The 10642-nt window shown below is 43.3% G+C and overlaps 1 protein-coding gene across 1 annotated transcript in view; it reads right to left on the bottom strand.

Annotated features, from left to right (window-relative positions):
- LOC119417435 (lysophosphatidylserine lipase ABHD12) overlaps positions 1 to 10642 on the bottom strand; it is a gene marked incomplete in the record, with an annotated part of 25076 nt that overhangs the window by 13006 nt on the left and 1428 nt on the right.

The raw sequence follows: 10642 nt of genomic DNA, 5'->3' as shown, positions 1-10642 counted from the left end.
CAGCAGCTGTGGAGGAGCTCAGAGACAAACTACAGGACACCCTGAGACACATGGACAAACGTCTCACTGATTGTCTCGGAGGTGGACGTTTTACTGTCAGAACCAGAACCAGAACCAGAACCAGAGAGCAGAGCTGGGTTCTTCAGATGTTCATGTGACATCACACTGGATCCAAACAACAAATAAAAACCTGTTACTGTCAGAGAACAGAAAAGTTACAAGAATATTTCCAGCTCAGTTTTATTCTGCTCATCCAGACAGCTTCATTAGATACTCTCAGGTTCTGAGCAGACAGAGTCTGACTGGTCGTTGTTACTGGCAGGTGGAGGAGAGGAGGAGGAGCTGCTGTAGCAGTCTCATACAAGAAGATCAGCAGAACAGGAGGTCCGTCTGTCTTTGGAAGGAATGACAAATCTTGGGCTTTATCCCCTTGATGACAAGACTGTCAACAAGGAAGAGGGCCGGCAATGGAGGAGGGGCGTACCAAAGAGACCATCTTATCACAAGCAGAACTGGTTTGTTCCACTTTGGAGTAAGCTGTTGGGGAAGAATCAGTTTTGTTGTGTTTCCTTGACTGATGAAGCCTTCTGGATCGAAGGTGAAACGTTTCAGCACAAAAAAAGAAACTGTCCAGATGACCTGACTGAAAAATGTTGGATTGTACACCTGGATTATTGAGCATGGACTTTGTTGTTTTGGGCTTTATGGTACGATAAAGACAGTTTTACATTCTGGCACAACAACATCCAAACCTCCATCTCAGGTCCTGGTTCCTCCAGGATCAGAGTGTACCTGGACCACAGAGCAGGTCTTCTGTCCTTCCACAGAGTCTCTGAAACCAGGACTCTCCTCCACAGAGTCCAGACCTTCACTCAGCCGCTCCATGCTGGACTTTGTCTTCACAACTCTGGAGACTCTGCTGAGATTTGTCAACTGAAATAATGTTTTATTTTGTAACTTTGAGTTTATAGTTGTGATGGGACACTGATCAACTGATGATTATTATTTTTATTTATTTTGTGCAAGTTTTCTTGCCCTATCAATTGTCTCTTAATAAAATTATTTCTCTCCCTCAAAAAACAAACAACAACAAACAAAACCAAAACAAAGTTAGCATTAGCCTAGCACCGTTATAAGACAACTCACAGCGTCCCTTCCTGCTTCTCCCTCGCAGCCCTCCGGGTTTCTCTGCTGTCACAGGACGGATGTTTCACGATCCTCCTCTTCATGCTCAACGTCAATATAAAACTCCAAAACTAGAACGTGCTGCAAAGTAAACCCAGGTGTCCAGCCCCGGACATTTTTGAACTTTGGTCAAACTTCGCTCTAAACTCGCGGAGAGGGAGGCGCTTGTGGTTTTTAAGGTGGCACAACTTTAACTATTGTTATCAGAGAGCACGATACACGCCACAGCTGTACGACCTTAAACAGCACCCATCGATGATTCTTTTTCCAACTTTAAATTCTTTTGTAGTTTTTATGTAAAACGCTGAGTCGCCATCACTTTATTTATTTATTTTTTTTTTTGTACGGTTTTTGCAAAGTATCTACTTCTTTTTACTTTGTGCTATTTTAATTCACACATCAGAATGTTCACGTTTATGCTTTAAAAATTTAACTTTACAAATATTTAGCCCATAAAAAACTCATTTCTTTTAGTTACTTTTTTGATCAATTTGACATCTGCTTCAACTACAGGTTTAATTTAGGTTGTTTTATGTTATTTTTAAATTTTAGCTAGTTGTTTGCTACTTTTAGCTAGACCTAATTGTGCTACCTTCAGCTTAGTTAATGTTTTGTAACTTTTTGACTGAGTCAACTGACCTATTTTTAAGGTTATGTCTTTTTGCTAACCTTTTGCTACTTTTAGCCTTTACCCCTTTTGGCTACCTTAGCTATTAGCTTGCTGTTAATTACATTTAGCTAGTATTTTGCTACTTATAGCTTGCAATAATGTAGAAATATTTTTAATGTCGAACCCTTTTAGTGTCTAGTTTTGCAGAATTTTACTATCCTTTTGCTACTTTTAACTTAAATCTAACCTTAACGCCAAGATATTGTTTTACTTTTAGATAGCATTTAGCTACTTTTAGCTAGCAGTAAATTTGAAATATATTTACCTTTAAGTGTTCTGATATTGTTTGTATATATTAGCTAGCCTTTTGCTACTTTTAAATTCTAGTTAGCTTGTTGACACTGTTAGTTTACATATTTCTATTTTTAGCTTTATGCTAAACTTTTTCTAATTTTAGCTTTGAGCTATCCTTTTGCTAGTTTTCCTTCTGTCTAACCCTTCACTATTGCACTGCAAAACCAGCGGATCTCTGGATCTGGTGACAAGCCCAGATAAATGGTGAAGGTTGTGTCAGGAAGGCCATCCAAAATAAAACACTTTTGCCAAAATTAACATGCAAGTTTATTCAAACAACACCATACCGGGTCGGTCGAGGCCCGGCTTAACAACAACCACGACCGGTGCTGTTGACAATCAGGGTGTCGGCAGAATATGTGCTACTGTTAGCTGAAGACCACGAGGAGGGAAACGTGTCAGGAGACAGAGGGAGAAGAGGAACGTGAAGAATGTAGGACTGAGGGTTGCAACTCTAAATGTGGGGACAATGACAGGCAAAGGTAGAGAGCTGGCTGACATGATGCTGAGAAGGAAGGTAGATGTTTTATGTGTCCAAGAGACCAAGTGGAAGAGCAGCAAGGTTCGCAGCATTGGAGCAGGGTTCAAACTGTTTTACCATGGTGTGGATAGAAAGAGCAATGGAGTAGGGGTGGTCCTGAAGGAGGAGTTGGCAAAGAATGTAGTAGAGGTGAAAAGAGTGTCAGATAGGGTGATGTGCCTGAAGGTAGAAGTAGAAGGTCTGATGCTAAATGTTGTCAGTGGTTATGCTCCACAGGTTGGATGTGATGAGGAGGAGAAAGATACATTTTGGAAAGATCTGGATTCCCAGGGAGGAGAGTGGTGATGGGAGCAGACCTGAATGGACATGTTGGTGAAGGAAACAGAGGATGAGGAAGTGATGGGTAGGTTTGGTGTCAAGGAAAGAAACCAGGAAGGACAGATGGTGGTGGATTTTAACAGAGAATGGAAATGGCTGTAGTCAACATCTATTTCCAAAAGAGGGAGGAGCATAGAGTGACCTATAAGAGTGGAGGAAGGAGTACGCAGGTCGACTACATTCTGTGTAGAAGTGGAAACCTGAGGGAGATTGGAGACTGTAAGGTTGTGGCAGGGGAGAGCGTGGCCAGACAGCATCGGATGGTTGTGTGGAGAATGACTGTTGTTGTGAAGAAGAGAAGAAGAGTCAAATCAGAGAAGAAGACCAAATGGTGGAAGATGAAGAAGGAAGAATGTTGTGAGAAGTTCAGAGAGGAGCTGTTAAAGGCTCTGGGTGGTAAGAAAGAGCTTCCAGATGACTGGACTACTACAGCAACAGTAATTAGAGAGACGGGTAGGAAGGTACTTGATCTGGACAGAGAATATTTTACAGGAATTTCTGAAAACTCATAGATTTTAATCAACTTGTTCAATTTATTTAAAATCAATCATCTCGGCAACAAATCGCAGCACATGATTGAAGTGGATCAGTTGGTTAAAGCAGCGCTGTCTTTCAGGGGTCCTAGGAGTTTCTCCACTGTAACAAGGACTGCACGAAATCCCTGTGGAGACACGAAGGAACAGTTTAACAAAACATCATCACAGACAACCAAACACAGATGAACGTGAACAGACTACAGTGTAATGTAGGGGTGAACAGAACACACAACTCTGTTCAGTTTTAGGGTCAGTTTGGTTTGAGACTGTGCCTCAGGTGGAGACGTTCAGGGATCTGGGCATCTTGTTCCTGCGTGATGGTAGGATGGAGCAGGAGATGGAACCACAGATAAGGACCTCATCCTCAGTAAAGAGGGCATTGCTTCGGTCAGTCGTGGTGAAGAAGTCCAGAAGTGAAAGAGTCGAGTCAAAAAGGCAAACCTCTTGATTTACTGGTACATCTATGTTCCAACCCTCACCACCTGTGGTCATGAGATTTAGATCATGACCGAAAGAATGAGATCCTGGATAGAAGCAGCTGAAATGAGTTTCCTTCACAGGGTTGTAAGGTCCATTCAGGGGTACTGGAGAAGGGAGTCCAATCAATGGCTGAACATCAGATTTGGGAGGAACAATGCAGTTTCCGTCCTGGTCATGGAACACTGAACCAGCTCTTTACCCTCACTAGCACCCTCAAAGGTCTTGGGAGTTGCCCATTGGAGAAGGCAACTGAACCAAGTTCCTTGAGGTACACTGTGGGGGGTTCTTTGTGAGTATGGGATTGGGGGTCATCTGCTACGGTCCATTCAGTCCCTCTACAAGTGGTGTGGGAGTTTAGTTCTCATTGCCAGCAGTTAATCAGACCCCTTACTGTAAGTGTGAGAGGTGGAGTCCACCAGGGCTGCCCGTTGTCACAGATTCTGTTCTTTTTTTTTGACAGAATTTATCTGTGCAGCCAGGGGACAGAGGGAGTCTGGTTTGATGGCCTCAAGCTTCCATCTCTGCTATTTGCAGATGATGTGGTCCTGTTGGTGCCATGATCTTCAGCTCTCACTGGAGCAGTTGACAACAGAGTGTGAAGTGGCTGGAATGAGGATCAGCACCTCCAAATCTGAGGCCAAGGTCATCCGTCGGAAAAGGTTGGATTGCTCTTTCCAGGTTGGGGGTAAGGTCCTGCCTCAAGTGGAGGAGTCAGTTATCTTGGGGTTTTGTTTACGAGCGAGCCGCTGCTCCTCCACTTCGAGAGGAGCCAGTTGAGGTGGTTCAGACACATGGTAAGGATTTCCCCATGGCGCCTCCCTAGGCAGGTGCTTCAGGCATGTCCGACTGGAAGGAGACCCGGGAAAGACCCAGAACCCGTTAGAGAGACTGTCTTTCAGCTGATCTGGGAACACATTTAGAGTCCTCCCAGAAGAGTTGGAGGAGGTGGCTGTGGAAAGACATGTCTGGATCTTTCTGCTTAAGCTTCTTCCCCTGAGATGTGACTCCAGAACAAGATAATGGATGGATGGAAAGTTAAATACTTGTACTAAGGTTCTCAGCTTGGTGAACGCTAGTGAGCTGTTCAAGCTTAGGTGGTAGATTACTGCCTGGTGGCATGTTTAACAATGTTAATCGTTATAATGGTCTGCAAACCAAAACATTCCACTCAGCTGATCTGTAAGTCCAACTCCAAACATGATAATCCCAAGTGCCCTGAACAGGTAATCACTGTAATACAATACAATGTTTTTTCTTTCCCCACATTCGGGCCAGGCAAATGTAAAAAAATGACAATATAACAAACAAGTTACGGAAACACCCGAGCACACGGTCGATGATTGCTGAAGTCTGATGACGTAAAGACCGGGACGAGTCACAGGAAGGAGTGAATTTCTGATGGAGTATGCTAGTGGACGATTTCAGTGAAGAAAGTTCAAGCGATTTAGAGGATATCTCTGATGACTTACAGTACCTGCAAGTGTTGAAGAACAAAGTAGAACTGTTCGCTGTGAAATTATTGTTGAATCAAGAGTAGGCGATACTCTAGTGATGATATGTCTACGTTTCAATAAAATGAGTGGATCAGAAGTTATGGGTGGGACAAGAGAACATTTCTGAACAGACTTCACCATAAAACGTTCAATTGGTGTATAAAAACTGTGCTCTCTTCTCTTCATTTGCACACGACCCAAACTGTGACGGTTTGATAAAAATACACAGATCAGTAGTGTCTCACTTCAAAACGCCCGGCGTCTTGGGGTCTCGATACAAGCCGTTGTGGAGATATCCATGAGAACCGTCAAACGTAACCAGCTTGACTTTCTCTTTACTCTGGGCTTTTGCCGCTACTTCGTAGGTCTGGGACAGGAAAACAAAGACAAGCAGTCAAGTCTTTGTTACGGCTGTGAAGACGAAGTCGCTTCATCTTCATGAAAGGAAGAGCATTTTTACCTGTCGAGCTATTTCAATGGGAACAAGGTGATCATCTTCAGAATGAAGTAGAAGTATTGGGCTTCTCATTTTCTTCAACCTGCACAAAAACAACAAAAAAGAAAGCACTTGTTTAAAAGTTATTTCTAATTTGCACCAACACTATTATTTTGAATCAGTTTTGATAATGTCCTCCAGTTAATATTTGACACTAACTCACAGTTGTTCTGTAGATATGTCAAACTTGTTTTCGGCCCACGGCTCTGGGAACAAGTACCCCATGCCTGGAAACTTCCAGTAGTACTTTAAACACAAAGACACAAAACATCTTTAAGAGGGATGTCAGTGTTTCCCCGACATTACTGGATGCTTGTTGGCTGGGGGGGTGGAACGCTCCGTTACTAATGCTAGGTCGAAGTCACTTATCCTGTGGCTACATCCTCTATCCCCTGTCCAGAAGAAGTCATGGGATTTTCTGTATTGGTAGGTAGGGTGCTAGATTTTGTTTACAGGGCGGGGCGTTCTCCTTGGGTGATGGTAGGGGACCCACTGGATTTAGTAGCAGGCACATGAAGCAGATGTAGTAAAAGTAAAAGTTCCCGGTGAATCCATATTACCCATTGAAAGGGATGAGCCGGAAAAGACTGTCGATCAGCGTTGAATGCTCCCTCCAAAACGACCCCATCAGGCACCACACCTGAAAGATGAAACGGGTAAACAGTCTCTGCTTGATGAGCCAACGCTGCAGTGGATCGCTGTCGTCTTAAATCAGCACCAGTCCTCACAGTCCCATCGTGGTTCACACCAGCGCCATTCCTTAGATCTTTATATCAAATTCTCATTGCGTGGTTCTTACTGGGGGTGGGCATTTTAAGCCAAAACATTCTCCAAATTCAACAAAAAAGGTTAAATCGTGTCATCTGGACAGTTTCTTTTTGGGAGAAACGTTTCATCTTTCATCCAAAATACTCCATCAGTCTGAGGCCTGCCACCAACATCTGTCTATAAACAGCACCTCCTTGACGTGCTTCAAGCCAACCTGGAGTTCCCAGAAACTGGCTGTACACGTGCAAACAGGGGGAAAGGGCATGAAACACATCAATGAGGTGCTATTTATAGATAGATCTAGGTGGCAGGCCTCAAACTGATGAAGTCTTTTTTTTTTTCATTCAACCTTTATTTGTACAGGTTAGCCTCACTGAGCCACGAGGACTCATTTACAAGAGGGACCTGTAAACAGATGTGTTTCTTCTGGTTTGGGGGTTAGGTCGTTTTTATTCATTTATTGTGCAGTAGAAAGTTAGAGCCGTGTGAATGTGGCACATCTGTTGGAGCACACAAATATGAATTGTCTCAAACAACCGGGATGGTTGGCACGTGTTTTTGTTGTTTCGTTGTGCCGACTGCTTCACAGCCGTGCGCTCTTGTCATAGTCAACCCACCTAGTTTTTAATGTGCAGGTGACAACAATTGCACAAAACATCAAGAATATTCCTGGTTAGCCGAAGATCGTGACCTCTGAACAATCTGAAACATCGTGCGTGCAAACGAGTGAACTGCTCAGATCAAACATTGCTGTAATGAACACATCAAACACATGTCCAATATGGCCTCACCAAGAGTTCTCAAGAAGATGTCTTCTCAGAATAACAAGGTCAAACTGAAAGTCTGTTTCAGGTTTTACTTTGATTTGGAGGTAAACAGGACCGGCTAACGTGCAGCTGAAAGGGACAAATGTTAACATTTGTGATTCCTACAAAGATGAAATGAGTGAAACTAAAGGAAGAATTATCCTCTTCACTGATCCTTTTTGCTTTCTGTCCCTTGGTGTCCTCAGGAAGATCTTCGCCGCCCTCTTGTGCTTTTGGATGAAAGAAGAAACGTTTCTCCCAAAAAGAAACTGGCCCAGATGACATGACTGAACCTTTTTTGTTAATTTATTTACCTGGATGACTGAGCTTTTAAACCTCTTGACTGATAAACCTGTTAGTCGGGATCTTTCTATTCTGGTTCTGGATTCTGGCAGTAAAGCTGAGCTCACCTGTAACCGTAGTTTCCACTTTATAATCATTTACAATAAACTACAGCAGCTTACACTTGTCAGAAGGTAGAGAAGAAAGTGCTGAGTCCAAAAAGCACCAACAGAAAACAACTGCACCAGATTGTTGTTCCGGCTGCTCTCTTCTTCAGGGGCCTCCACAGTGACACACGTGAACACTTGAGTACTTGTCTGCTGTGATCTAAGCACTTTCTGTGTGAACTGATTTGGAGATCCACGCCTCTTCAACATGACTTCAACACGACTTCAACGCGACTTCAACGTGACTTCAACGCGACTTCAACGCGACTTCAACGCGACTTCAACGTGACTTCAACACGACTTCAACGCGACTTCAACGCGACTTCAACGTGACTTCAACACGACTTCAACACGACTTCAACGCGACTTCAACGTGACTTCAACACGACTTCAACGTGACTTCAACACGACTTCAACGTGACTTCAACGCGACTTCAACGCGACTTCAACGTGACTTCAACGCGACTTCAACGCGACTTCAACGCGACTTCAACACGACTTCAACGCGACTTCAACGTGACTTCAACGTGACTTCAACACGACTTCATCGCGACTTCAAAGCGACTTCAACGTGACTTTAGCCGTTAGCTCGTCAGTACTGTCACAACTAAACTGTTTCTCCAAACGGAGATTGTCCACAAATGTATCTACAACAAGTAAGATATTGATTCTTTATAACTTTTCCATAAAATCTTACACCAAAATGACAGAAATATCCCATAAAGACAGAAACACCATCCACTGATTTGCTTTGACCAGATAAATAAAACTTACCTTGCTCAAGCAGCTTGACTGTCGTCATCATGGATACTCTGTAAAGAAAAATTCATCTTTGTTACGTTGAGTCTTAGAACAAACTGTTGCTTAATTTGATCAGTTTTCGTTACAAACGCTCCACAGACTGGTTTCTTCTTGAAACAACTAAAACATGTTTGAACTCAAACAGTTGCTTGTTTTTGTTCCAAGTGACATTAAATTAAAGTCAAACAGTCGTTTAGAAACTTGGACTTGTGTGTCTGTTAACTGACCCGGTGCCGAGGGAGTGGCCCCAGAGCACCAGCAGGCTGTCTCCACAGCGGGCCTTCACCCAGTTGTACAGATAAACGGCGTCCGCAGACAGACCGGACAGAGTCGGCTCCCCCGTGGAGTCTCCGAAACCTGCCAGAGTTCCTCACATCAGCTTGAGCTCACTGAGAAACCTCAGAGCGACTCTTTGCTGCCACCAGAGGGCAGCCACTCCGAGGACACAAGAACCACCCGAAGCTGCTGTCTTTGAACCACCGCACAGAAAATGAGCCACAAAGACGCTGGACCACAGTGTCAGGAGCCGTGTGGCTTCAAAACGTGTTCAATGAAAGAGAGAGGTGGAAGTAAGGAATGTGCCGTACCTCTGTAGTCAGGAACCAGCACGTGGTAACCAAGTGCACTCAGTAGCTGTTCAGAAACAAAGATTATTATTATTATTGCTGAGAGTTACAATGTAGAAAAATTAAAGGATCTCTGGCCCATCTGAAGTGGAGCTGAGGTCAAAGTTGTGGTTCTTATTATGGTTTTTATAGAATGCCCTTTATTTATTGTTCTGTGCTCCACTGCGACGCTTCGCTTGGTTTAAAGTGCTTTATAAACAGAGCAATGGACAGATGATCATCTTGTATTTGCAGTGGTGCAGTGGTTACAGTGATTGTCTCTCAGTGAGTCACAGGTTCGCCTCCTGGCCTGGCCTCTCTGTGTGGAGTTTACATGCTCTCCCCACAGATCAAAAACACATTAGGTTCATGAGTAACTCTAAAATGTCCCTAGGTGTAAGTGAGAGTGTTTGTCTCTATGTGTCCCTGTGATGGACTGGACACTGTCCAGGGTGTCCCCTGCCTCTCTTACAGAAGACACCAGCTCCCTGTGACCCTGAATGTAACAAAGCGAGTAAAGAAAATGGACGGACTGATGTACCAACATCTGTTCTGACCTTACTTAAAAGTAACGTTTCATCAAATGGTTAAGATGAATCTGTGGGGGGCCAAGGCCACCCTTGGCCACCCTCTGGCTCCACCACTGCACCTGGTGGATGAAACTGCTCTCCACTCTCCAGGATCTCTCTCTGCTCCGCCTCAAACAAGAAGAAGGTTTAAAACCTCGCTCTGTTCTTCACAGTGTAACTCCTCCACACATGAACATCTCACATAAAAAACATTTAGGTTTACTTCCATTCTCTGTTCAATTCCAGTCCAGAAAAACACTCATCTCCAAAACTAAAATATCCACCATTCACATCCCTCAGAGACAGGAGACATCCACAGGTTGGTTATTTTTCAGTTTTAGCCGTTACTGGCAGGACCTGTGATGAATGTTTTTATTTTGTAAATTATTTGAAGCTGGACATATTTTATGAACTTTAAAAAAAAAAAAAAAATGAAAATAGTGTGTTCAATACAAAAAATTTAAACCTTAAAGTGAAATACTGGAACTAATTATTGCTGCAATTAGAGGTTCCACTGATTGTAATAAACGTAAATGCAGTATTTAATACTCGTATCAGTACTCAGTATTGGCAAGTACTCAACTGTAAGTACCTGCACTGTACTTGGTTTGAAAAAGTAGTATTGATTCAT

The sequence above is a fragment of the Nematolebias whitei genome, chromosome 1, assembly GCF_014905685.2.
Source record: "Nematolebias whitei isolate Nwh7 chromosome 1, NemWhi1, whole genome shotgun sequence".
Lineage (NCBI taxonomy): Eukaryota > Metazoa > Chordata > Actinopteri > Cyprinodontiformes > Rivulidae > Nematolebias > Nematolebias whitei.
This window is presented reverse-complemented; position numbering and strand designations above follow the sequence as displayed.